The sequence below is a fragment of the Eurosta solidaginis genome, chromosome 1 (genome assembly GCF_040869045.1).
Source record: "Eurosta solidaginis isolate ZX-2024a chromosome 1, ASM4086904v1, whole genome shotgun sequence".
In the NCBI taxonomy this organism is placed as follows: Eukaryota; Metazoa; Arthropoda; class Insecta; order Diptera; family Tephritidae; genus Eurosta; species Eurosta solidaginis.
In genome coordinates this window covers 165,941,518-165,968,912 of record NC_090319.1, presented here as the reverse complement: position 1 = coordinate 165,968,912, position 27,395 = coordinate 165,941,518, and the positions used below count along the sequence as shown (strand labels likewise).

The window sequence follows — 27,395 nt, the reverse complement described above, 5'->3', positions numbered from 1 at the left end:
TTTCTTCCACTTCACGGAAGGCCAAACCAATGAGTCTACGTCGTGAGCCACCCAACTTATAAATCTAGTGGAATTTCAACCAATAACCAAAACACTGGTCACAAGAGGGATTGTACAATTCCTTAACATCCAACAAGACCAGTAGTAAAATACCAGTCATACAAGGTGAACTGACAACCTCATCGAAAACAGACGGAGTAAAAGAACTTTTCGATAGCATCAAGTTTGCCTTGAATGCATGTTCAAATATTAAAAAAAAAAAAAAAACAACTGTCGGTTTTTACGCGCCCCTTCACCTTTCAATGGTAATTTAATACCTGTATTTGGAAAATTATCCAAACCATTGAAATTCTCATATTCATTAAAGACGAAAGGGAGATTCAATAAGACACTTTTGAAAAAGCGTCGATTTAGCAAAAAACTCCCTAAGAAAAGGCACGTCTAGCCAGCCCGGTACATTCATCCAAAATAGCAGTCATGAGTGCCAATAATAGCGAACTGTGCAGCTTTAATTGATTATGCAACACTAACCTTTCAAAGCATTTGAAAGTCTCAATACAGTTCACTACATATGACGATGCAAGTTTGGCCAACACTTTGTCAATAATAAGTTCAACAATGTGCGTATGCTTCTTACAAAGATCGGCAAGGGTGATAATTATTGCATTTACAATTCGTGGACGATCAATATTTTTCAAAATTGAACCATACAGCGTACAACTGGTACTTGCCGACATAGCATCACGAAGCAAATCCCCAACAGAAAGGCGGTCACGAGGACACAGGCCTAACATTTAAGCGCAACCACACAAGCGAATCAACAACAGAAATCTAAAGCAAACAACGAAGTGTTAAAAATATCGCATACTGCATCGCCCTAACCGGATATACTTTCTTCGTTAATGAATTTCAATTTATCTCATCTAAGTAATTCTACATCGCCTCACGCTATCTCTGCGCCTAATACCGCTGCACTTTCACCACTTGTTAATCCATATACCTCACGTGGTGGCAGCGTTATTAATAACGGCAGCAATTTGACAAGTAACAACCAGTCACGCTGGAATGATAGTTGGAACAATGGTTGGCATAGCGCCAATCCATTGGCGCACTACTCAATAAGAGTAATGGTAGCACTAACAACAATAATGATTTTTCATCATTATATAGTTTGGATCCCTTCGGTGGTGGTAGCAAAAATACTAGCGTTCAACGCTCTGCAGTTGATTATATTTATCCGCCTGGCTACAGTGGCGCGGGTGGAAGCGGCATCAGCAAGAATCGAATAGTGCAAATAACAAAGGCAGTATGAACAATATGAAAAGTTTAATGCCACTTCTGCCACAACAGAATGCCTTATCACAGCAAGATATATTAAGTTTTCTCAATTGAAGATGTGAGGAGAAGAACGATTTTTTTTTTATTTAATTCGAAACATATAATACACAAATGCATGTATTTGTGGCCATTTATATATCAAAGACAAGGGAAAAGACTGCAAACATTATATCGGCAGTAGTAAAGATAACAAAATGACAAAAATGTTTAGGCAACTCTTGTTAAGCATATAGAAAAATATTTATTCATATTTCAAAATTGATTTTTAGTAATAAGTGCAATAAATTAATGGCATGTGTTTTATGTTTACTTCACAATATGTATATGAGCTTTTCGAAATAGATAAATTTTGAGGCCGATCAGGTTTTTACTCATATCAACAAATGATTTTTTAAATTAAGTAAATTTTCATTCCAAGTTTTTAAAAAACATGCTTAAATACTTTGCTAAAAGCAAATTGGTCACCATAATTCTGTACTGTGTACATTGTTTTTGTATTAGGAAAAAATTGATTTAGATAGATATTTTACGTAAAAAAAAGCCCATAATTTATTTAAAGTGCAAATAGCTGTAATTTCTGTTGGGCAATAAATTTAATATTCCACAAGTTGTGTAATGGCCATGGATGTGATAAATAAATTTTATTCTACAGTACACACAACAGTATCCAAGCTGTGAGGTGTACTACCTGGGAATAATGTCACCCATGATAATGAAGTACTGGATCAGGTTTGCACTGCGGGCGTAGGACTTATGTGGAAGGTGTATAATGGTTATAAAAGGAGTACCAAGCAAGAGGTATCAGTTTTCGTATTTGAGAAGAAATGCTAAAACGTTGGACAAAAGATAATCGCAACAAAATGTTGGAAATACTGAGACGTGGCGTACAACAATTAACAAAAATACGACATCCTCATGTTGTGATTTTACATGATCCGAGTCCGCATATGCGCCCACAATTGCACGAACTGAAACAAATTGCTTACTTCCAAGATGTTGGGGTTAAATCTCTCAGCTATTTAGATTCATTGTATCAATGGGATAATTTACAAAAGTCAAAATTCTATAAAGGACTTCCACAAATTATACCAACTTTACCGCATCGTGTCAACTTACATTCCATCCTACCGTATTCAGTAAAAGAATTTATAAACTCACCAATGAACACCTTTTTAATTCAATGATATTGACCGCAGGTCGTTGTGATTGGTTGGCGGTGCTAACGCTTGCTGTATCATCACATGAGTTTCCGCCTTCGTCGTTTACGCCTTGTACGGTCTCCTTTGGGAGCACTTTCGGCCTCATCACTTTGAATTTTAGGCATTTTCTATACAACCATCCAAACGAAGCGCAAATAATGTAACAAATGTAAATAGGCTGCAATGCACAATGAGCTTACTGCAAATAAAGCGAGAAGTGTATGCCCAATAAGTATTTCAAGCCCTTGGCCTTGAGAAAGACCCGTCCCAAAGGTGACACATGATACTTACCACCGCTAGAGTAAATAAGACCTGAACCGTAAGCTGACTGTCAAAGGTTTAAACGTTGTATGGAACCTTCTAAAGATGCGGCAGCGCTTAACTTAACAGGCGTGCCAGCTATCCAACCCATTACAAAGTATGATTGTGGGAAAATTGCTGTGTCCGGCATAAAATGGGAACGTATGGTTGCCAACCTATTCACGGCCAGCTAAAGTATCAATTAATATTTGTTGTAGTAGCAGCAAATTGCGGCAAATTGAGTGCTTTACAGCGGTTATATGACGCACTGGCTCCGACAGCAAAGACAAGCCCATCTGCCACCAAAAGCAAATGGTGCTCAGAGCAAAGTTGAAGTCAGAAACGTTGATGCCCAATTTTAACCAGAATATAAATAATAGAACAAAAGGTGTCAAACCCAAACCAGTAAGAACATCAGACACAAAACGTGGCGTGACGCTTTTCTGGAGGATGGAACATATGCTCTATTTCTGGGAGTGGGCTTCTTTCGACTTGTGTTGGGCGTTTTCATCGAAAGTGCTTTAGCTAACTCTAAATTTCTTTTGAACGATTCATCAACATCTTCGTATGTCGATGAGTGATCTTCCACACTTTGGCTCACTTGTGTGGCATCTAATTTTGTCACATCTTTATCACAAAGTTTTGCATAGCTATTACAGCTGCCCGTCTCTTTTGGATGAGTCTGGACGGTGCTATTTTAGTAACATCCCGCTTGTTAATAGATGACCGTGGCGGTGTTTTAAATTTTGTGTCAATCATAGAAATCAACCCATCTCTGTCTCCGATGTGCAATGGCTTATGACACACCAATGCAGAATGTTTGTGGTTGAACGATTTTGGCGCCCGTGAAAGTGTCCGATTTTGAAACGAAACATCATCAGCATCTGAGCTTGACGAGCATTCTCTGTTTAAAGTCATTATTATACGCTCACTTTGCTCTAAAATTCCGCAAGTTTTCTTTAAAGAAGCATCCCTATTAGTATCACCTGCACAACAAATGGTTCACTACTACGATCACCACAATTCAAGTTATATTTTGCACAATTACAATTGTATGCCCTATATGTTGTGGTTTCAATTATTGTTCTATGGTTATGATGAATTTTGCGAAATTTTCTCATCTTCCAATGGAGCCAATACAACTGCGTCGCCGTTGTGAATGCGACCTTTTTCTCGCAGTTCGTATATAATCCGCCGTTTCACTTGAAAGCAATGAGCCGGACTCATCTGAGTCATTAGCTGCTGTATATCTATTATGTTGTTGAGAAATACTATGATTTCGCCTCCTCGAAATCTTTCCAATCATCTTCAGCAGCATCATCGCAGTATAGTCTCGATATCATTCACATGTATTACTTGATTATCGTGACTAATCGAGAGCAATTTACCACGTTCAAATTCCCGCTGTCCTAATATTTCTTCAACTAACACCTTGGGATTCATTTTATAGAAAATTATTTCGGCGCAACAATAACTGTATTGCCTTCATATTCCTCAATAAATATTTTAATATTCTAATACTAATTTCACACAGACGGCTTATTGAATAATAAAGGCAATTTTCTACATTAAGACGCTTATTGAGCTCAATCTTCCCTACAAAATTCGAATCTGTTATTATTTCATTAGTAGCTAATCGAATGCCTAATGAAGTTAAAAGCACAATGCAACTCTGTTGGCAGCGTTGCGCTTCCGTTTCCGTTTCTTAGTTTTCAAAGCAAATGTCATTGTCTGCATGGCGGAACGATACAAGTTGGCCGCATCGAACAGCTGATTATAACCTTTTTTATTTGATTTGATACATCAACTACCGGCGCAGTACGATTTTGGCATTTGTCCATCGAATTTACAAGTACATGGAATTTTTTTTGTTTGTAGGTATGTCACCATGCTCCCACCTTGTATCGTTCCGCCATGATTGTCTGTCTCATCCTTCATACTAATCGAGCAGTTACTTCTGTGTGAAAGCAAAAAATTTACGATTTCATTAGCAGGTGAAATGAGATCATTAAGTTTCTGTGTGAAAACAGTATAAGAACCCAAACATAAATGAAGATGCGACCCGCTAAGCTTCCAATTTCCATTTTGTTTCGTCCAAATGCTGGAGAAAACCTGAAATTAAAAGGAAAAGGCAAATTAATTAATGTTAAGAAGAAATTATAAATAAATTTAAAATACTTACCGCTCTGCAGCCGTACAACCACGCGGATTTTTTCAAAATGACATTTCTCATTCAGGAAATGCCTTCAATAACTGAACAGTTGTTTAAGCATTGGCATGGTTATTCATGGGGCCTATCGACTTGGAAGGCCTGGCCTTACGGATGGCTGCTTCAACCTCTGTGGGGTGATGGTAATGGGTGGGACGTCGTGTTTATGTTTATGAGCTCGTCTGTTAGCATGGCGTCTGGCTTGGTCTACAGAAGTTCATTTACCAGCCGCATGATATACAAGTTGGGACTCCTAATAGGGGGGTCTATAGGATAGAGGTGTCTCGCAAGGTCACGTTCTCTTGCTAAATTTGCGCCTTCGGCCGGGAAATGCGGTATGATTTCAGGTAATCTACCGGCCGGGATGAAGCGTGCAGAAGCTGAACCGATGACCTAGGGGAACGCACGCTCGCCCTGCCGGACATCGGACGGAACGGAAAGAGCTGCAAAAGATTGGTTTGTAAAGGATGTGTAATCTTCCCAATTGGCTTTTTTTAAATTAATGAAAGTCCGCTATTCAGAGGTGATAAAATTTGGCAGGTCGCTCAATTAAAAGAGTATGGGCAGGTGATCAGAAGCTAAAGTAAGGATCGGTTGCCATTCAACGAAATTTATGAGCCCTGCACTGACGATCATGATGTGAGGTGAGCTGTTGCAATTACCTGCAATTCTGGTGCAGCATCGCCGTTTATCGTGCAGAAAGTCGTATTGTCTATTTTCTCTGCTATCTGCCTGCCGCTGCTGTCGACTGGCAAGCTGGAATGCCAGAGATCGTGGTGAGCGTTGAAATCGCCAAAGATAAGACGGTTGTAGCCACAGAGTAGCGTACTGATATCAGGGTGATAGCCACTTGGACAGGAGGTGGCAGGGGGAATATAGATGTTAATTATTTCTAGGTCAACATCGCCTGACCAGATGGTTATGAATTGACTTTCTAAGATATTATCGCTTCGGCTGATGTTAGGTTGAAATATACTATATTGATAAAGGCAAGGCCACCACCATTACCCCTTGCGCAATCTTGCCTATGAATGTTGTAGCCATCGCAAGTTCGGAGGTCCGATCTGGCAGTTAACTTTGTTTCTTGAATTGCGGCTATACAGATATTAGTTTTATTCATGTAGTCAACTATCTCCGCGATCTTGCTAGTTAAACCCTTAATTTAGTTGCAGAACTCTAATGTTTTGGCAGCAAGGTGCAACGAATGTACCGATCGGACGCTTTCCGTTTGTAAGCCCGGAGTATCTATCAAGGTGGAATAGACCAAGGCATGAACTGCATAGGGCCAATGCTGCGACCATAAATACTCTGAGCTGGCATACAGAACACACGGTGTGCGTGACAAGGAGTTGATGATTCCTTCTTACGCGAGTACGAGTGTCGGAAACGGAGGGGAGGGACGGGGGTAAAGCTGGTGCTCGGCATTACTACTATCCATGCTACGTAGATTGTACTGATGGGTTGCCGCGTTAGGTGGAAGCGCCATCAGCGGACATTTGAGGGGGACTGCTGAGCACAGTCGCTGCTAGAATATGGCGGAGGTACGTTTGAGAGTGAACCGCGGGACGTCCTTGGATGTGAACAGCAAGGAGCCACAAAGGTTTTATAGATATTTCGGGGGCGACGAACGTTGGGTTCTAACCCAGAACAGCCTTAACGATGCAACCATCTTTTACACGTGACACACTGATAAGAGTATGAACGTCTAAGATAAATAATTTTCCGACATATGCAGCAGAACCACAGCCCGGTGCCGGGGTTAGGTTCAATACCTTTCAGGAGCAGGAGGGTATGGAGCAGTCCAGCTACAAGGAGCTACTCCGAGGATGACAATTTGTGCGAGCGATGCAACAAATTAAATGGGGTTACACTGAAACGGCAGCCCTTGGTCGGGAAAAAATCCCGAGTCGCTCCGGTACGAAGAACCGGCTGCCGTGGGAAGCGAACACAAAGTTGTAAACGGTAATGTCGCAAAAAGTTGTTATACTATGCAACTTCAACCGACATTTTTTTTTTGTAAGGTTAAATTGTAATCTGTAATATTAAATTGCAAAATTTCAACTGAACAAGAGTTGAGTTCTAAACTGTAATAGGGGAAAAATATTCCTATCTAATAGGAGACAGATATTGCGAAATGCTTTTTATCTGAACAATCGACTGATCTCAACAATTTTTTCAGACAGTCACGCCTATTACGGTTGTCAACGTCAACCATCACTTCGTATCGTCGTCGACATCACGTCGTATCAACATCAATGTCACGGCAATGCATAATTCGTATTTACTAAGGCAATATATTCCCTACAAGACGGAGGTAACTAGTTCACCCACACATTCAAAGCTTTTTTCGGCCTCCACTAACACATCGACGTTTCTTGCTGTCATCGAAATGACAGCGTCATCTTAATACGACAATTTATTAATTATTAAAACGATGAAAAACTATAATTGTGGTAATTAAACTAAAAAACTAAAAAAGTGCTTGTGCTACTAGGTTTGACATGTGTTAGCTGTTTAGGCACTTCTAAATTAACCTGGCGCATTAACTAGAGGCAGCCAAGTCCTCTTGCCACCAATTGGAATTGGAAGATTCGATTTCCAAAAATAAAAAAGGTAACGTTTTCAAGACAGTGCACAACCTAAACAAAGGTGGTATCAAAAGACGCGTGTCGAGATCCATTTTTAGAATCTGAAAGTTGTATAGAATCGACGGGATGGCCTAGAAGGTTTCAGGTGGTCATACTAAATCGCTCCCGGGGAGTGTCCTTATCGCTACAACCAAAGCAACATTATTTACTCTCTGCTTTTCATTCATACGTATGTGTATTTTTAAATAATAAAAAAAATGTTATATTATTCTAATATATATCATCTCTGCCGGGGTGCGATTCAGCTCAGGATATGCCAAAATAACAAGAAACCTACAATTAAATGCAGATTCACGTGTCATTTGCCAAGGATTTACCGGTAAACAAGTTACTTTCCACAAGCAACATGCTTTGGAATACGGTACAAAATTGGTTGGATGTATTTTCCCAAAAAAGGGTGGAACTACGCATCTTGGTTTGCCAGTATTTGCTTCGGTAATTTATATTGATTTGTATTGATTAAAAATTGCAATAGTAGATAATGTAATGTGAATTAAAATTGAATAGGTAGCCGAAGCAAAAAATGCAACTGATCCGCATGCAACTGTTGTTTATGTGCCGCCACCGGGAGCTGCTGCTGCTATCATAGCAGTATTACAAGCACGACATTTCTTTGATTGGTTGCATAATCGAAATTGTGCCCTAACATGATATGGTTCGCGTTAAGCACGCTATGTTAAAGCAAAATAAATCTCGTCTAGTCAGGCCCGATTATCCAGGATCATCGCACCAGAAAGGGTAAGTAAATTGCCTACCATATTAAATATATAAACAACATGTATGAATTTGTTAGTGATAATTTTTCATGCTTTTGTTGATAATCAACTGAAGAAGGCAAATACCAAAGAGTTCGAAGTTCATGTAAATACCAATTGATTTCTTTAAATAGCGTTTGGAGAACAAAACCCATATGTATGTATGCATACAACTGCATAGAAAGGGAGGGATTAATTAATTATGATCAGTAGATTTATAGGATTTTTATTATTTTCCCTGCGTCGCCGTTGCCATTACATTGCGTTAAGAGAGGACATACACCTTACCCACAACCAGTTAAAATTTTAGTAAATTTTGCTCTTTTCATTACTGATTCAAAACGTGGGAAGTTATATATGTAGCATTCCATGGAGAATGGTAAATTTTAGCAGACTTTCGCATTGCGGTCATTATTAATATTCAATCCCTAGAAGGTTCAATGTAGTCATATCAATAGGTCCGGAGATGGTCGGGTTAGTACCTCAATGGTGCTTGCGGAACGTAGATATATAATTTATTGAGGATTGCACAGTGACTTGCACATCTCCTTCACAGCACCTCATCCTAGCCGACTTCTGTGATGAACCCTAGCAGAGTTCTTGGCTTGAGGGATTAAATGTGGGAATGCACTGGCCATGGTGAGCCCATAAACTTAGCCCTACGTTTTGTTACGTGGCTGACTGTTTGAGTGGTGAGGAGCGGCGGCAAGCAGGTATGCTTGCGGGCCCAGGCTAGCTCGTCGTTTTGGGCGGGGTATTGCACCACCGACCTCACCCGCAGCCACATGAACAAGAAGGGTTCATACCTGCATATGTGTTGGAAAGAAAAGCTGAAACAGATAGAAATAGACGTGAGGGGCAAAGTTATAGAGTGGAAAGCGTAAGGGGTAGAAAAAGATGAAGGCCTGTCCTGTCAGGTGGAGTCTACCCTCCCTCTGCAGTGCAACTTTCACCGCACCGTGGGCACTGTGCTGACCCCTATCTACTTACAGTGCCCCCAAACTTGACTTAAGTCTGTCCGCCCGTAAATAAGTCATTCCCCTATCACTCACCTTCACCTTACCTTACCGCGCACAAGCGCAGCACCAACACCAAAAATGTGGATTTAGCTCTGCATATTTCAAGTCAATATTTTTCTCCAAACATTTTTATTTACAATTTTTAAAAAATTAAAATAAATATGAAAAGGCTCTGCCAGAAATACCCTAGTTTTTATCTCACTATCCAATCTCCTTACAAATTATACCAAATTGTACCTTCATCAAAGCAATTACAAGGTTAGTTACAAATATATAGATATTCACCCTTAGGGAAATGTACGCAATACTCAAAGAATTCAAAAAAACGAAGGTCAAATGCTATTCATGCATATATACTACGAACGTTGGCTAAATCCAGTTATAATTTTCCTTACCTAAAGCTATCTAATCTATCGGATGTCCCCAAAGCTATAGATGCAACAAAAAACTTAAGATTACCTTTTAAAAGTAGCAAAATGAAATAATAGTATACGATTTAAATTCAATTTGATTCCATACAATTGTTTGTAAAGAAAAGAAAACAAATAAAGTAGACAGACAAAGAAAACGGGAGGTGGCGATTACTCATAAAAAAAAGAATTTGTGAACCGCCCTAATGCATTATCCAACCAACTAGAATCTTAAAATCTACAGATACAAAATTCAAGCTAGGTGCAAAAAAAGAAAGAAAAAAAGGTAAACAAAAAATTTAAAACCCTAATCCCTGACCTACCGCAAACTCACCAGCAAATCTAGAACCAATTTTCTACAAAGTAAAAGTAGGTCATCTAAAAAGGTATGTAGGTGCAATTGTATGTTTGAAAAATTCTTATGTATGCACATATATTATTTTGGTTTCTTTTGTCACCGCCAATTCCTCTTCTACTTTAGCAAGACTAGGAAAATTGCCTGGCAATATATGTACATACATACATACGTGCATATATACTCTTCAAAATGTTAAATATTATCACTCACCGTGTCACTCACTCCGTTGAAGGCGCCTGCATGAAGTTGAGCTCGCGAGCTGTAAAGAGAAAACACTCAAAGCATATATGCTCAATGCACATACATTTATCCGGCACACTATTCTTTCTCCGCACTCAGCAAGACCACTCGCTTGTGATCTTGGATATTGAGTTAGTTAGTTTTACAAAGCGTCGATGACAATACCAAAATGCCTGCTATTGTGTACATTCCTATTCAAAAAAAAAATGTACTAGTTTTCTGGTTTCTTTCCGGGATGGGAGTGCACCGGAGGCCTCAGAGACCCCACGGGAATTACAGAAGAAAAAAAATAATAAAATGCAGTAAGTGCCAAAACAAGAAAACAATTATTAAATTAGCGAAAGTTTAGATGAACCGCATGGGTTCTTACACGAATGTGTGGGTGGAAGTATGGTGAAAAAAAATTAAATAAAATAAAAACGAAAGTTTGCAAAAAAAGAAAAAAAGGAAGAAGAAAAGAAAAAAAGGCAAAAGGCACAAAAATGTGCAAGAATTCTTTCCAATGGGAAAGAGATGAGAATTTGTGAAAGAAAAATTAAAAAGGTTTAAAGAAAAATTATCTTTGGTTATATCTCCTGTAAGCTTGCCCCGTAATCAAAAAAAAAAAACCTATTTTATTAAAAATATGACTTCCCCTTGATAACTTCGTGGCGTTTATGCCTACTTATGCCCTTTTTCCCAAATATCGACACCGCTAGTATGGGTAAGTACAAAAAAAACCAAGTAACAATAATTAATTAATACAAATGTAAAGGACAAAAATGTATCTCGTGACTGTGTTGTTCCTCCAATCTGGTAGCTGATCCAGTGGTGATGTTGTAGTTGTTTCAATGTTGCCAGCACCCTTTTGTTGTGGTAGTTTTGCTGGCCTATATAAGCATGATTAATGGTAGTTGTTATGGTGGCGATGTATCCGTGTTGCCGACACCTGTTGTGGTTAGCCGCAGTGAATATGCATCGCAATTGTGGTGGTTGGAATGGTGTAATTGTCGGTGCAAGCCAATGTTAGTTGTTGTTGTGGATGCGTTTTATTCCGCCAATAAAGGAATGCTAGCAGACTTATGTATCAAGGGTATTGTTGTTGGGTGTTTTGCTGTCGGCTAAATAATAAAGTGTGGCGCTTGTGGATGGTGGTAATTGTTGTTGGGCGGTATTTCGCCGATGTTAAAAATATGGGATGGCTATGGTTGTTGTTGTTGCGGCCCAATGCCGCCTGTGAAAATTGCTGTATTCTTAGTTACCAAGTTCTTGTTGGGCGGTACGTCGCCAAAAAATAAATAAATACCAGTTGTGGTTGGTGTTGCGCCGCCAATATAGCAAAAATGTATACAGGTGGTGGTTGATGTTGAACGAATGGAAAATGAAAAGAATATATGTGGTTGTTGTGTGTGTTTGTGCCGTCTAGGTGACCAAAAGGGTGGTGTTGTTGTAGTTGTTTTTGTGGTGACAATATATTACCGATACCAAAATGTGTGGCCGCAGGTGGGAGTTGCTATTGCCAGTGGAATAGGTGACGTACTTGTTGTTGGCGTTGCGCCGCTGATGACCAAATAAGGGAATAAAACGATTCGTTGCTGGTGAATGCTGGTGTGTCGTTGAAAAGAAATGTGTGTTGCGTTGTTGTGGATGCTGTGTGCCGTCGGAACGCTGTGCCCAGTGGCTCCTTGCACTGGCGAGGTTGCCTGGAATACCAATGGTGGGAATTAGTTAAAAGTACACCTTTTAGATCAAAACGCTTAGGGAATATGCACATGGGGCTTTTGTGTGTGCATGGCTGCAGATGCATATGCACGCATCTGCGTATATATGCATCTGCATTAATGCAGTTTTTATTTGGCTTGCTTGAGCAATTCGCCAGATGGGAGCAAATTGCCTGTACGCACGCCAAGTAGCAGATGACTTTGACTTACCTCGATCCTTGATTTCCCGGGCAGGTTTTCTGGTCCTCGTCTGGCACTTGTCAGGGTACGCGCGTTAACTTGCGGCGCGCACAACAAAAAAAAACAACGCGAATACCGTTTTTTTTTTTTTTTTTTTTTACGATTTAAATCCGCGCACTTTACTTGCACTTTGGCACTTTCACTGGGCACAGATAGAATAAAACTTGATCCGTTGGCTAACATTGTGCCCTTTTATAGCTACCGCCGGGGCAGGGAACGTTACTCAGAAACGGAAAATTCCTACCTATACATGCCAAACTTTCTTCTCGGCTTTCCCTTTTTTTCATCCATACGTATATTTCACTCATACATTCACACGCTTACCGCTCCACACAACGAACACCTACACAGATACATTTGGTTCGTGCCTTGACCGCTCGCACTGATGCATTCACACGCTCATAGCCTTTCACAAATACACATCCACATACATAATACCGAACAGAACAAACACATAGTTACATATCATTCGTCAAGGCTGCTAGGTTGTTAGCAACATGGTGAAATTTTACTTATTATAACAACATGATGTCAAGCGCAACATCTTACTTCCGCTGCAACATTGTGTTCACTATCGGTACAATGTTGTCAATGTTAATGTTATTATGTTAATATTATGTTGATGGCAACATTGCGGCTAAGGCACGGACCTGGACACAAAACACCTAAGCACATAGACGCATATACGCTCTGCCACTCAATATGGAGACAGGCTGTCGTTACAGGCTCGCAACCGCCGATGGTGCCTGCACTATGGAGCGTGGGCGTAAAGAATTCAAACACAGCCTGCTAAGTATTATTTCCCGCGTCCAACGTGTGGCCTCGACCCACGACTCAATGCCGGGCCTATTTTTTTTCCACGCCTTTAAACTTTTGTTCTGTTTACTTACAAACGAAATCACTGGGCTAATGCTACTACTTAAACCTATATTACAGATACTACTCTACATATCTAACAGTAAATAAAATATCACAGATAAAAAACTATTAAAAAAATTAAAATAAAATATCACAGTTAGCAGAACAATTATAAAAAAATTTTATAAAGTAAAATGTCACAGATCAAATAGTCAGGTAGGTAAAAAAAAATTTTTAAATAAGTAAATCAAATAAATAAATTAAATAAATGCAAAAATAATCAAATAAATAAGAAAGTCAAGAAAAATAAAAAAATAATTTAATAATATAATCACATACGTCGATAAATAAATAAATAACATAGAACAAAAGTACTAGCACTACGAAAAACATTAAACTATTTTGCAAAAATGTCTTTAGCATGGTATACGCCGATCATTTTCCCACTACTATCGCCAAGCTCGTACATTGAATTATCTATAGAATTAAGTACGATACATTTTACTTGTTTCGGAGCTAGCTTGGCGTTGTAGTAATCGACCTGGGAACTTTGCTTAAAGTTTCGGCGATATACCACTTGTCCAATCTGAAACTTTACATCTCTACTTCTAGTGTCATATATCTTTTTACTGCTATCATGGGCAAACTTCAGCTCTTTCATAATTTTGTTCCGAATTAGTTGCAGTTTATCACCTGAGGCCTCTACCATGCAATCCACATCCTTCACCGCTGCCAGCTTTCGGTATAGCTCATATGATGCAGCATGCTGTATCATAGGCATACCGAAAGTGACAAAATATGGCGACATGTTGATTGCAGAATGTGTAACTCTGCGGAGTGCAAATGCGGCATCACTGACGCACCTGTCCCAATTCTTTTGATTGTCCTTTATAAAGGATCTTATGATTTGCAAGACAGATCTATTTACCCTCTCCGCAGCATTACTTTGTGGCGAGTAAAATGCAGTTTTTATATGTTTGGTCAAGATCTCAGATACAAACTGTTTTCAGTTGTCCGAATGGACATATTCGGGCACGCCGAATATGTGGAAAACATCCCTCTCTAAATATTTTATGACTTCAGCTGAAGTTGCCCTTCTCATCGGTTTTAAAAACACAAACTTCGAGAAATGATCAAGACAAACAAAGACATATACATTACCATCTACAGTACGCGGATACGGACCCATAAAATCAATGAAAAGACGTTGGAAAGGTCGCTCTGTGAGCTTTTGTTTTCCCAGCATGGGTTGTTTAAACACGTTTTGAGTTTTGTTAGTTTTGCAGGTTTCGCAGTCTTTTACATGGGCGCATACGTCTGTGACCATTCCTGGCCAGTAATATTTCTGACGTAGTCGGGATAGCGTTTTGTGTATGCCACCATGACCAGCGGACGGCGAGCTGTGGGAAGACTCTACCAGCCCCGGTCGCAATTCCGACGGTACCCAGAGTTTCCAGGTCTGGTCCGCTGGAAGATCGTCCCCCCTGTCGAATCGCATCCGTTTATAAACGTAACCGTCCGATATGCATAAGTCTGGTAACTTGTCCTTGTTCTCGGTCACTCCTCCGACTTGAAGCACGGTGACTCGAGACACACGTCTATGGCTCTATCGTTCGTTAGTATTTCGTCCATGTGCATTCGTGAGAGTGTGTCGGGAACCACGTTTTGCGCACCTTTTCGATGTTGGATATCGAAATCATAACCCTGGAGTTTCAAACTCCATCTTGCCAACCTCCAAGAAAGATCTTTCTGATTCATGAGCCATTTGAGGCTGGCATGATCAGTTATGATTGTGAACGGGGTTCCGTCCACGTAAGGTCGGAATCTCTTGACACTCACGATCGCAGCATAGCATTCTAGTTCTGTTATGCTGTAGTTCTTCTGCGCTTTATTTAGTTTTGCCGAAACGTAGGCAATCGGTCTTTCGTTCTGGTTATCATCCAACTGAAACAAAACCCCTCCCACTCCGTCCGTTGATGCATCACATTGAATATAAAAACGACGCTTAAAGTCAGGATGTGTGAGCACCGGTGCAGAAACCAAACTCTGCTTTAAAATTTCAAATGATTTTATCGCTTCGTCAGTCATAGCGAATTTCTTAATTTTTTATTTCTTGAGGCAGTCGTGCAGCGGAGCTGCAATAGTCGCATAGTCCTGTATGAAACGTCGGTACCAGCCCGACATACCCAGGAACCGTCGTAGTTGCTTCGGGGTTTTCGGAACTGGAAAGTCCCTCACAGCTACCACTTTGTTGGCGTCCGTTCTGATACAACCATCCCCGACTACGTATCCTAAATAGCGAACCTCTTTAAAACAAAACTTGCTTTTTTCTACGTTAATTTTTAACTTAGCCTCGCGAAGACACCGAGCGACCTTTTCCAATAAACACATATAGGACTCGAAATCTACAGAACAAACTAACAAATCGTCAAGACAAACAAAAACACATTCACGTAAAGCGGCTGGAATGACTTTGTCCATGAGACGACGCATTCGTTGTGCTGCATTGCACAACCCGAAACGCATGACCGTGAAATGGTATAGGGGTCGGCCAGGGACAGTAAAAGCAGTCTTTTCTCTTGACTTCTTCTCCAGAGGAATCTGCCAGAAAGCGTCCTTCAAATCTATCGCGGAAATAAATCGTATATTTTGTAGTCGGCTGAGGATTCCATCAATGTGGGGTAAGGGGTAGGCATCCTTAATTGTTCGTTCGTTGACTTTGCGAGCGTCAAGGCACAAGCGGTTTTTCGTCCCTTTTATTACCAGCGATACCGGCGAATTCCAGCTGCTGTTGGACTCCTCGATGACTCCGATGTCCAACATTCGATCTAATAACTGCGTATATGAGTTTTTGAATAGCTGGTGAAATCGGGTAATGGCGCTGCTTTACTGGCAGATTCTCGTCAACCACCTCGATAACGTGTTCCTCCTTATCTGTTTGGCCTAACCCTAATACCGGGAAGGACGGGAATTGGGCTTTTACACGCTCCAACCTATTATTTTGCTCCGGCGTTAAAACGTGCTACACAGCATCGAAAGACAAGTCACCCTCGGCGGGCACGAGCTCCGCCACACTGGCACCATTCACACTACCACTCATACCCTTACTTACAACACTCATACCAAAGGCCTGCCAAAAGTTTATCCCAAAATATACTTCCTGTTGCAGATCAGGAACTATCAAAAATTCTAATTCCCTGGTCGTATTATCCCACTCGACTGGTAATTTTATGACCCCTACCACGGCGGTTTCCTCCCCGTTCGCGGTCCGGATATGTTGACCCCTGACTGGCACAATCAAGGCCTCTTTATCGCACAGGAGCGCCGCTGAGCCTTTCTCTAAACAGCTGACACCCGCCCCTGAGTCCAAGAGAGCTAAAACTTCCCTACCTCCTATCGCGGTTTTGGCGAAAAACCTGTTATCGCCTTTTACAGTCACAATTGTTGAAACTATTTTATTTCTTAAACCTTTGAAATATTTCCCCTTCTCCCTCATCTTTTCTATCTTTTTAAAATTCCTATTTCTCCTATTATTTAGTATTGTTTCACAAAAAATCCTACGTCTTGCCTCCTCGTAATCTAACTTCCTCTGGTGCAAACTTTTGACCTCCCGTTTTTCTGCTATCCTTTCCTCTACCTTAACTTTATTCTCTTTCATTTCCTTCTTTAAAATCTTTACTGCTGGTTTGCCGGGTTGTCTGTCCTCTGGCTGGAGTCCCCGGTCAACTCCGCCAGTCTCGGGTTTCGCTGCTGAGGCTTAAATACACAAAAGGACGAATCACTACCACAAGCAAAACAGACCATATTGTGAAACGAGGACGTACACTTATTCGGCTTTTGGGCTTCTGCCGGGTTTTTCACAAAGTGTTCCACCGGCATACCGCACGAAAAACACAACATCAAGTGGAAGGGAGAAGCACAAAAGGAATTCACAGTCGACTTAGATGCAGGACTAACAGAAGGACGAACATTATTGGGGTTGGCTGGGGTTTGGTGTAGGGGTTGAGGTTGTGGTTGGTATTGGGGTGGGCGCTGAGGCTTCCTATCAAAAGCTTCTAACTTTCTCTCTCCCAGTATATCGGGCTGTTCGAACCCTATCTTATTAACTGGTTTGGACCGGTTCTTATTTTCCTTGATGAGTTTTTCCGCTCTCTTACACTCAGCTTTGAGCTCCGCCAATGAGTCCATTTTAATGGCGAAGGTCAGGTTGGCTAGGTACGGTTTAAGATTTCCCCTAATTATGCCAACCAATTCCCTCTCAGGGATTCTCTTCCGCAAACGGAATGTCATGTTATGGACTTCGGCATAAAAGTCGTCGAAAGCTTCCGCGGGCAGCTGTTTCCTCTCCATGATTTCGCGGATGATTTCATAGTCGGACTCGGCAGTCTTGAAGTGGCTCAGCAGCTCGGACTTTAGCTCAAAGTAGCCAAAGTTCGGCTCCTCCGCATGGTCTTCAAGGACCTGCCAATACCACTTCAAGGCACCGCCGGAAACCAGACAATGAAAGTCCGTGAAAAGCTGGAAGAAGGAAATATTATGCTGCTCGCGCATCCTTTCCACCCGAAAGATGAAGCTTTCGACGCTTATGCCTTTACTTGTTCCATCGAATTTGATGTGCTATTTTTTCAAATTTAACTTTTTCCACCTTGGAGGGTCACTACCATCTCGCTCAGTAATCCGACTGCCACTCGGAATACCGTTGTGGGTAGCAGGCTCCCCCCTACGGTTCTGAGGCTCTGGCGTGGATACCACCGCGGACCGATGTCCCACCGCGTGACTGGATGCCTCCATCTCTGCCACGCGACCACCAAGATGATCGACGTTGGTCTTGATGCTTCGCACTTTACCCGCCATTTGCACCACCAAATCTTGTTGTTGCGCCATCATTGCCATCATGCGGCTCAGCTGTTCAACTTTGCTTGCATGCTCATTAGCGTCGGTGCGAGGAGCATTCATGCCGCTGTTAACCATTGCTGGTGCGTTTCGCGATGTAACATCGCCCCCCTGTGCACCCACGTTGTCGCTATCGGACATTTGGCACACCAAATCGATCTTCTGGGAAAAATTTAAACTATTTTCCGAGTCGTTGAACGACACCCCGTTCTCGAAAGAGATCCTAATCGGGCGTTCAGGGCCAAACGAACCGAAAATCGCGAAGCGCACCTATTGAAGTAATCCGTAGGCACAAAGTCTATGGGCCTCGGAATCCCTGTGTCAGTTTGCGTGAAAAGTGAACCAGCAATCTGGTTTTCAAGAGCCCTGGCACGACTCCTTGTAACACGCCTATTGGAATCTAAAATTCCCAATCCCCCAAAAGGTCTTTCCTCCGTATATTTTTCCCGGCCTTGGTCAGACATTCACTATCTGCAGCGGCAAAAACTTTTAATCCAAAAACCCAAAAAACGCAGGAACAATCGAATAAATATATATAATACCTCCAAGGAAACGATATCCCGACCGCAACCCAAATGGAAAAACAAAAAGGCAAAAAAAAATTATGCGAAAAAGAAACAAAAAAAAAAATGAGATGCAAGGAAAATATTGCGATAAAAACAATCTCTTTGTATTTGCAGATCCAATAAATAATAAAAAAGTAAATACTATAAGATAATAGGTCCAAATTCCCCCAAAACCCAAAAAAAAATATATAAATGAAGGATATTAAATAGTAGATATAAAAATTACAATATATATTTGTACATAAAAATTCAATTCAATTATTAAGTAACAGGTTTGTGTGTATGTATGTATGTGTATGGTAATTCAAGTGATGGTGTATATGCAACAGAAAAAAAAGGATTAAATTTTATGCCTTAAATGGCTAGGAAGATGTCTTATAAATATTGACCCCAAACCAATAAAAAAAATAACAGGGGGGGTATATAAAAAAAATATTCAAATTCGAGTTAATAACAAATTATAAGAAAAAATATAAATAGGGAAAATGCTCCAGAATCCCAAAAATAAAAATAAAACAATAGTACTAGTTACGCTAACTATTCTTCGAACCCGGACAACAATTAAAATATTAAAATTAAATAAAAATAGCAAAGTTTGATAGTATTCAGGCACTTTGTTAGTGGTTGTATTTGTAGTGGATTACCCAAACCCAAAAACTTTAAAGCACAATTTCAAAAAAAAATGTTTGGAAACAATCCTAATACGAAAATTATCCATAAAAATATAAAAAGAACACAAAAATAATTTATAACTTCGAAACTTCGAAAATATTTAATTTTGAATTCGAAATAAAAAGTTAACAAATGAAATTTAATGTATTGGTATTGGTGTCCGTGGTGCTGCCTTGGCGAAGGTTCGGCGAAAGTAGTTAGTCCGTCTCTATTTATTTGAAGTCTGGTCAATCGTGCTGTCCGTGGAAGTGTGGCACTTCACGTTCAAGAACTTATTCCTATGTGTGGATGCCACACCTCCTACTCCTAAATATCGTGGCGACGACTGTAAACCTCACTTACCGGCAGTGCTGGACTCCCGGTAAGGTAGCTTGAACAGCTCGCCACGATCTCCTACCTAAGTCCGTCGCTAGCTAAGTGCCATACCAGTTACCACTTTGTCGAGCTGTTAAAGTTCAACAAAGGAACCCTGACATGGGCACTCAGCTAATCCCTATATGACAATTGTCGATCAGGTGAACCCAATCGGCGTTGCCATCATGACTGTCCCTGTCCTAAGTCGGAAGACGGAAATAGGGATGGGGCTTGGAAGGGTAAGAAGGTAAGAAGAACAAAATTTGGGAAATTTAAGGAAGGAAAGGTAGAAAAAAAAATAAATTAAGAAATTCAAAAATGAAAAATACGAATTAAAATAAAAAATATTGGGAAATTTAAAGTAAGAGATAGTCAATTAGCGTGGAAATGAAAACTTGATCGGGCTATGAACGTTGAGAATACAAAAGCTAAGGACTGAAAGAAAATTTTGGGAACTAAAAGGAATTAAAGCGGATTCATGTAGATCAAAACAAAACTGAAAAAAAAAAAAATTAACTAAATGGAAAGACAAAAAAAAAACTAAAAAGATTACCGGGCTATTATCGTTGGGCGCCATTGTTACGTGGCTGACTGTTTGGGTGGTGAGGATCGGCGGCAAGCAGGTATGCTTGCGGGCCCAGGCTAGCTCGTCGTTTTGGGCGGGATATTGCACCACTGACCTCACCCGAAGCCACATGAACAAGAAGGGTTCATACCTGCATATGTATTGGAAAGAAAAGCTGAAACAGATAGAAATAGACGTGAGGGGCAAAGTTATAGAGGGGAAAGCGTAAGGGGTAAAAAAAGATGAAGGCCTGTCCTGTCAGGTGGAGTCTACCCTCCCTCTGCAGTGCAACTTGCACCGCACCGTGGGCACTGTGCTGACCCCTATCTACTTACAGTGCCCCCAAACCTGACTTAAGTCTGTCCGCCCGTCAATAAGTCATTCCCCTATCACTCACCTTCACCTTGCCTTACCGCGCACAAGCGCAGCACCAACACCAAAAATGTGGATTTAGCTCTGCATATTTCAAGTCAATATTTTCATCCAAACATTTTTATTTACAATTCTTCAAAAATTAAAATAAATATGAAAAGGCTCTGCTAGAAATATGCTAGTTTTTATCTCACTATCCAATCTCCTTACAAATTATACCAAATTGTACTTTCATCAAAGCAATTACAAGGTTAGTTACAAATATGTCGATATTCACCCTTAGGGAAATGTACGCAATACTCAAAGAATTCAAAAAAAACGAAGGTCAAATGATATTCTTGCATATATACTACGAACGTTGGCTAAATCCAGTTATAATTTTCCTTACCTAAAGCTATCTAATCTATCGGATGTCCCCAAAGTTATAGATGCAAAAAAAAACTTAAGATTACCTTTTAAAAGTAGCAAAATGAAATAATAGTATACCATTTAAATTCAATTTGATTCCATACAATTGTTTGTAAAGAAAAGAAAACAAATAAAGTAGGCAGACAAAGAAAACGGGAGGTGGCGATTTCTCATAAAAAAAAGGATTTTTGAACCGCCCTAATGCATTATCCAACCAACTAGAATCTTAAAATCTACAGATACAAAATTCAAGCTAAGTGCAAAACAAGAAAGAAAAAGGTAAACAAAAAATTTAAAACCCTAATCCCTGACCTACCTCAAACTCACCAGCAAATCCAGAATCAATTTTCTACAAAGTAAAAGTAGGTCATCTAAAAAGGTATGTAGGTGCAATTGTATGTTTGAAAAATTCTTATGTATGCACATATATTATTTTGGTTTCTTTTGTCACCGCCAATTCCTCTTCTACTTTAGCAAGACTAGGAAAATTGCCTGGCAATATATGTACATACATACATACGTGCATATATACTCTTCCAAATGTTAAATATTATCACTCACCGTGTCACTCACTCCGTTGAAGGCGCCTGCATGAAGTTGAGCTCGCGAGCTGTAAAGAGAAAACACTCAAAGCATATATGCTCAATGCACATACATTTATCCGGCACACTATTCTTTCTCCGCACTCAGCAAGACCACTCGCTTGTGATCTTGGATATTGAGTTAGTTAGTTTGACAAAGCGTCGATGACAATACCAAAATGACTGCTATTGTGTACATTCCTATTCAAAAAAAAAATTTACTAGTTTTCTGGTTTCTTTCTGGGATGGGATGGGAGTGCACCGGAGGCCTCAGAGACCCCACGGGAATTACAGAAGAAAAAAATAAAATAAAATGCAGTAAGTGCCAAAACAAGAAAACAATTATTAAATTAGCGAAAGTTTATATGAACCGCATGGGTTCTTACACGAGTGTGTGGGTGGAAGTATGGTGAAAAAAAAATAAAATAAAATAAAAACGAAAGTTTGCAAAAAAAGAAAAAAGGAAGAAGAAAAGAAAAAACGGCAAAAGGCACAAAAATGTGCAAGAATTCTTTCCAATGGGAAAGAGATGAGAATTTGTGAAAGAAAAATTAAAAAGGTTAAAAGAAAAATTATCTTTGGTTATATCTCCTGTAAGCTTGCCCCGTAATCAAAAAAAAAAAAAACCTACTTTATTAAAAATATGACTTCCCCTTGATTACTTCGTGGCATTTATGCATACTTATGCCCTTTTTCCCAAATATCTACACCGCTAGTATGGGTAAGTACAAAAAAAACCAAGTAACAATAATTAATTAATACAAATGTAAAGGACAAAAATGTATCTCGTGGACTGTGTTGTTCCTCCAATCTGTTAGCTGATCCAGTGGTGATGTTGTAGTTGTTTCAATGTTGCCAGCACCCTTTTTCCAGTGTTATAATGAAATGTTGTAGTTGTTGTGGTAGTTTTGCTGGCCTATATAAGCATGAGTAATGGTAGTTGTTATGGTGGCGATGTATCCGTGTTGCCGACACCTGTTGTGGTTAGCCGCAGTGAATATGCATCGCAATTGTGGTGATTGGAATGGTGTAATTGTCGGTGCAAGCCAATGTTAGTTGTTGTTGTGGATGCGTTTTACTCCGCCAATAAAGGAATGCTAGCAGACTTATGTATCAAGGGTATTGTTGTTGGGTGTTTTGCCGTCGGCTAAATAATAAAGTGTGGTGCTTGTGGATGGTGGTAATTGTTGTTGGGCGGTATTTCGCCGATGTTAAAAATATGGGATGGCTATGGTTGTTGTTGTTGCGGCCCAATGCCGCCTGTGAAAATTGCTGTATTCTTAGTTACCAAGTTCTTGTTGGGCGGTACGTCGCAAAAAAAAAAAAAAAAAAAAAATACCGGTTGTGGTTGGTGTTGCGCCGCCAATATAGCAAAAATGTATACAGGTGGTGGTGTTGAACGAATGGAAAATGAAAAGAATATATGTGGTTGTTGTGTGTGTTTGCGCCGTCTAGGTGACCAAAAGGGTGGTGTTGTTGTAGTTGTTGTTCTGGTGACAATATATTACCGATACCAAAATGTGTGGCCGCAGGTGGGAGTTGCTATTGCCAGTGGAAAAGGTGACGTACTTGTTGTTGGCGTTGCGCCGCTGATGACCAAATAAGGGAATAAAACGATTCGTTGCTGGTGAAAGCAAATGGTGTGTCGTTGAAAAGAAATGTGTGTTGCGTTGTTGAGGATGCTGTGTGCCGTCGAAACGCTGTGCCCGGTGGCTCCTTGCACTGGCGAGGTTGCCTGGAATACCAATGGTGGGAATTAGTTAAAAGTACACCTTTTAGATCAAAACGCTTAGGGAATATGCACATGGGGCTTTTGTGTGTGCATGGCTGCAGATGCATATACACGCATCTGCGTATATATGCATCTGCATTAATGCAGTTTTTATTTGGCTTGCTTGAGCAATTCGTCAGATGGGAGCAAATTGCCTGCACGCACGCCAAGTAGCAGATGACTTTGACTTACCTCGATCCTTGATTTCCCGGGCAGGTTTTCTGGTCCTCGTCTGGCACTTGTCAGGGTACGCGCGTTAACTTGCGGCGCGCACAACAAAAAAACAACGCGAATACCTTTTTTTTTTTTAAGATTTAAATCCGCGCACTTTACTTGCACTTTGGCACTTTTTTTTCCGGTTTAAGTCGTGCACTTTACTTGCACTTTGCCACTTTCACTGGGCACAGATAGAATAAAACTTTATCCGTTGGCTAACATTGTGCCCTTTTATAGCTAACGCCGTGGCTGGGAACGTTACTCAGAAACGGAAAATTCCTACCTATACATGCCAAACTTTCTTCTCGGCTTTCCCGTATTTTTCATCCATACGTATATTTCACTCATACATTCACACGCTTACGGCTCCACACAACGAACACCTACACAGATACATTTGGTTCGTGCCTTGACCGCTCGCACTGATGCATTCACACGCTCATAGCCTTTCACAAATACACATCCACATACATAATACCGAACAGAACAAACACATAGTTACATATCATTCGTCAAGGCTGCTAGGTTGTTAGCAACATGGTGAAATTTTACTTATTATAACAACATGATGTCAAGCGCAACATCTTACTTCCGCTGCAACATTGTGTTCACTATCGGTACAATGTTGTCAATGTTAATGTTATTATGTTAATATTATGTTGATGGCAACATTGCGGCTAAGGCACGGACCTGGACACAAAACACCTAAGCACATAGACGCATATACGCTCTGCCACTCATTTAAGCCAATATGGAGACAGGCTGTCGTTACAGTTTTGAGATTGCTTCGTATTCTTGGAGGATATGGTCCGCCGTCTGCTGATCGATCACAAAATCTGCATGTGTTATTCGATAGTATGCCCACTTTCTGCATACGGCTGCGCAGTCTATAATGCCCTGTAAGAAAGCTCTTGGGATTCTTCGGTTATCTTTCGATAGGTCTATTATTGCCCTGTAGCGACTTGTGCTATAACTTCCTAACAGTAACTTATATTGTCTCAAACCGGCGTATTGCTCCAGTGTTCTTCTCTCTCCCCCCCCCCCCCCCCCCCCCTTCTCCTAATAAATGCTCCTGTGAGCCAACTGACAGGAACGGCTCGGGATCGATGGGTCAAGCAGTTCCTGCCTCTCTTTCCGGGTTGTCCGCCTGCTCTTGTTGTAGCAGTGCTTCGCCCCATCCAATAGGTGCGACAGATCACAAATTGTCATCAATGTCCTCTAACGGGAGTCCAAGGAAACAGAAAGTTTCAACAGGGGTGGACCATAATGAGAGGAGTGTTAGAGGCGTTGATTCCACAATACAGCTAAAGAGATGGTTGGTGTCATGTGGGGACATATTATAAGCAGGACATATGTTTTGTATGTCGGGTAAGATAGGTAAGAGTTTAACCTGTTACAGTATCCAGATCGAAGTTGGGCTAGAGTGACTCCCGTTTCCTTGGAGAGAGTGCGTTCCTACTCTGCTAGTTCTTTTCTTTGAGTACAGGATTCACCGGGCAATTCCTGGCATAGAGGTCCGACGCCTGTTTGTGGAGTTAACTCAGGACCTGCTTGTGTTTTTCAGCTTCATACGGCTGTGTTCTCAGGTGCCGTATTTTCTCATAATGTAATGAAGGCGTGAACAACAAGAAGCCACAAAAGATTTGTAAAAGTTACGAGGACGTCGGGTTTTGGGATCAAGCCCAGAGCAACCTGTCCGATGCAACCATCCCTTGCACGTGCCACACTGACAAGAGTATGACCGTCCTAAAAAGATTCTTTTCCGGCAAACGCAGCAAAACCATTTCTCATGACCGGGGTCAGGAGAAGGACACGGATTGGGTTCGATACCTTCCCGGAGGAGGAGAGTATGGCGCAGACCCGCTGTATGGATCTGCTGGGAGGATGATAATTTGTGGGAGGGACGCAACAAACTAAACAATAGAGTCCGCCTGCTCATTACCCTGTACTCCCCTGTGGCCTGGGACCCAGTGCAACAGTACTACGTTGTGCACCCAAGGACCAGTGCTGACTTTATTTCGAACGCCACAATTGCCTTTAGTGGGGCCTGACTGTCTGACTGAGTACGGCGATTGTTTCATTGGAATATCAGCACTGAAGGTTCAGCTTAGCGCACCAACATATGGCGAATACTTCCGCTTGAAAGCTGCTCGTATGTGCTTTTAGAGGTACTGATATTTTGGCTCTGGGTCCGGAGACTCTGGCTTCAATCCCCTCTGGCGTCTTCGAACCAGGGCCGTAGAGAGAAAATCTGGGCCCGGGACTAAAAAAATTTACGGGCCCCCTATAAAAAAAATCCACTAATACATTTGATTAACGTGAATTAATGACGTTTCATTCATAAATCATTATTGATGGATTACATCAAAAAAAATTTTTGCCACATCAACTAAATGATTTTTGGACTAAGAGCTGACAGTAAAATTAACACAGAATATTTACTATTTGTTTTATTTTATTGTAACGTAGAAATAAAATTCTCTTTTAACAGCCACATATTATTTCAAATAATCTTTTCTAGTTATTTGGTAACATTTTCATACATTTCTGATAAATTTAATGATTATAAGTTTTAATTATTCAATATAGAATGTCCGGATATCAAAGAGTGGCTTTACTTGCTTTTTTCGCTGCAAAATTTTTTATAGTAATATCAAAATTTAACTGTCTTGCCAAAACGGATGCAACACAAAGCGTGGCAAGTCCTAAAACCCGCTCTTTAGATGAACACGATCTATGAAAGTCTTTCATTCTTGAAAGGACGCTGAAGGAACGTTCTACACTAGATACAGTGACAGGTAAAGTGCAAAAGGTACGTAAACCAATACAAAAGTTGGGGGAAAATTGTATACATATTTTGAAAATAGACGGCATTTAGCAATTCCAATGGTGACAGACCTTTTTAGCAAAATTTGCTTCGTAAATGTGTTTCAAGTGAACTATTTCACATTCTAAGCTTTGAGAAATATCCGACTTGTATTTTGCGACAAGTTTTGCTGCGCTCGCCAGAACCGTGGTTTCATCCATGTCTTAAATTGCCACAAAAAGGAAAACTTTTCGTTCAAATTTCTCATAGCTGCAAATCGTTCAGTAATGTCAGTGATTACCGAATCAACGATCACCAAGAATGTATTGTTTTTGAAATCAGACTCTGAATCATCCGTAATCATCTCATTTAAATTATCTTCAGAACGCCTTTTGGGTTTTCTCTTTCGAATGTCCGGAAACTTTGGCGAGATGTTCAATTGCATAGCAACTGTTTTGCATTCGTTTAAAATTGTTTCCTATTGGTTCCTGATCAACTTCAAATCAGCTAATAAGGCATCTAGGTGTCGGACCTCAACATCTGTGGTGGCGTCTCTCGCTTGGAGGACGACGCTTCTTTCATTAATGGTAGGGTTTTGAACCAAATTGAGGACAGCAAGATACATTCGAACTTGTTGATGTACTTGAGAATGCCGGTAACATCGCCGTATGCTTGCGCAGTCAAATTTGGCTTTTGGCTGAAAGACTATGAAGAGAGCTAGGTACATTTTTTTTGAGGATGTCACATCGTTGTGGAGTGCTGGCGAAGAAAATAATTGCAGCCGTACAACATTCTGCAGCATCAACACCACATAAATTGATAGCGTTTTCTTTTCTGAAATAAATTATTGCCTAAGTAAATGGTAATACTCTACCCCATCGGGTTAGGGGGTCAGAATATACCCGCGGTAGGTATGC

General features: G+C 40.6%; 1 long non-coding RNA gene across 1 annotated transcript; it reads left to right on the top strand.

Moving 5' to 3' along the window:
• The first annotated feature begins 7,557 nt into the window (after positions 1–7,557).
• On the top strand, positions 7,558–26,381 carry LOC137239492 (uncharacterized). Its single transcript, XR_010949397.1, has 4 exons — positions 7,558–7,863; positions 7,940–8,129; positions 8,202–8,432; positions 26,262–26,381. It is a non-coding gene; the product is annotated as an uncharacterized lncRNA (long non-coding RNA).
• The last annotated feature ends 1,014 nt before the right edge of the window (positions 26,382–27,395 follow it).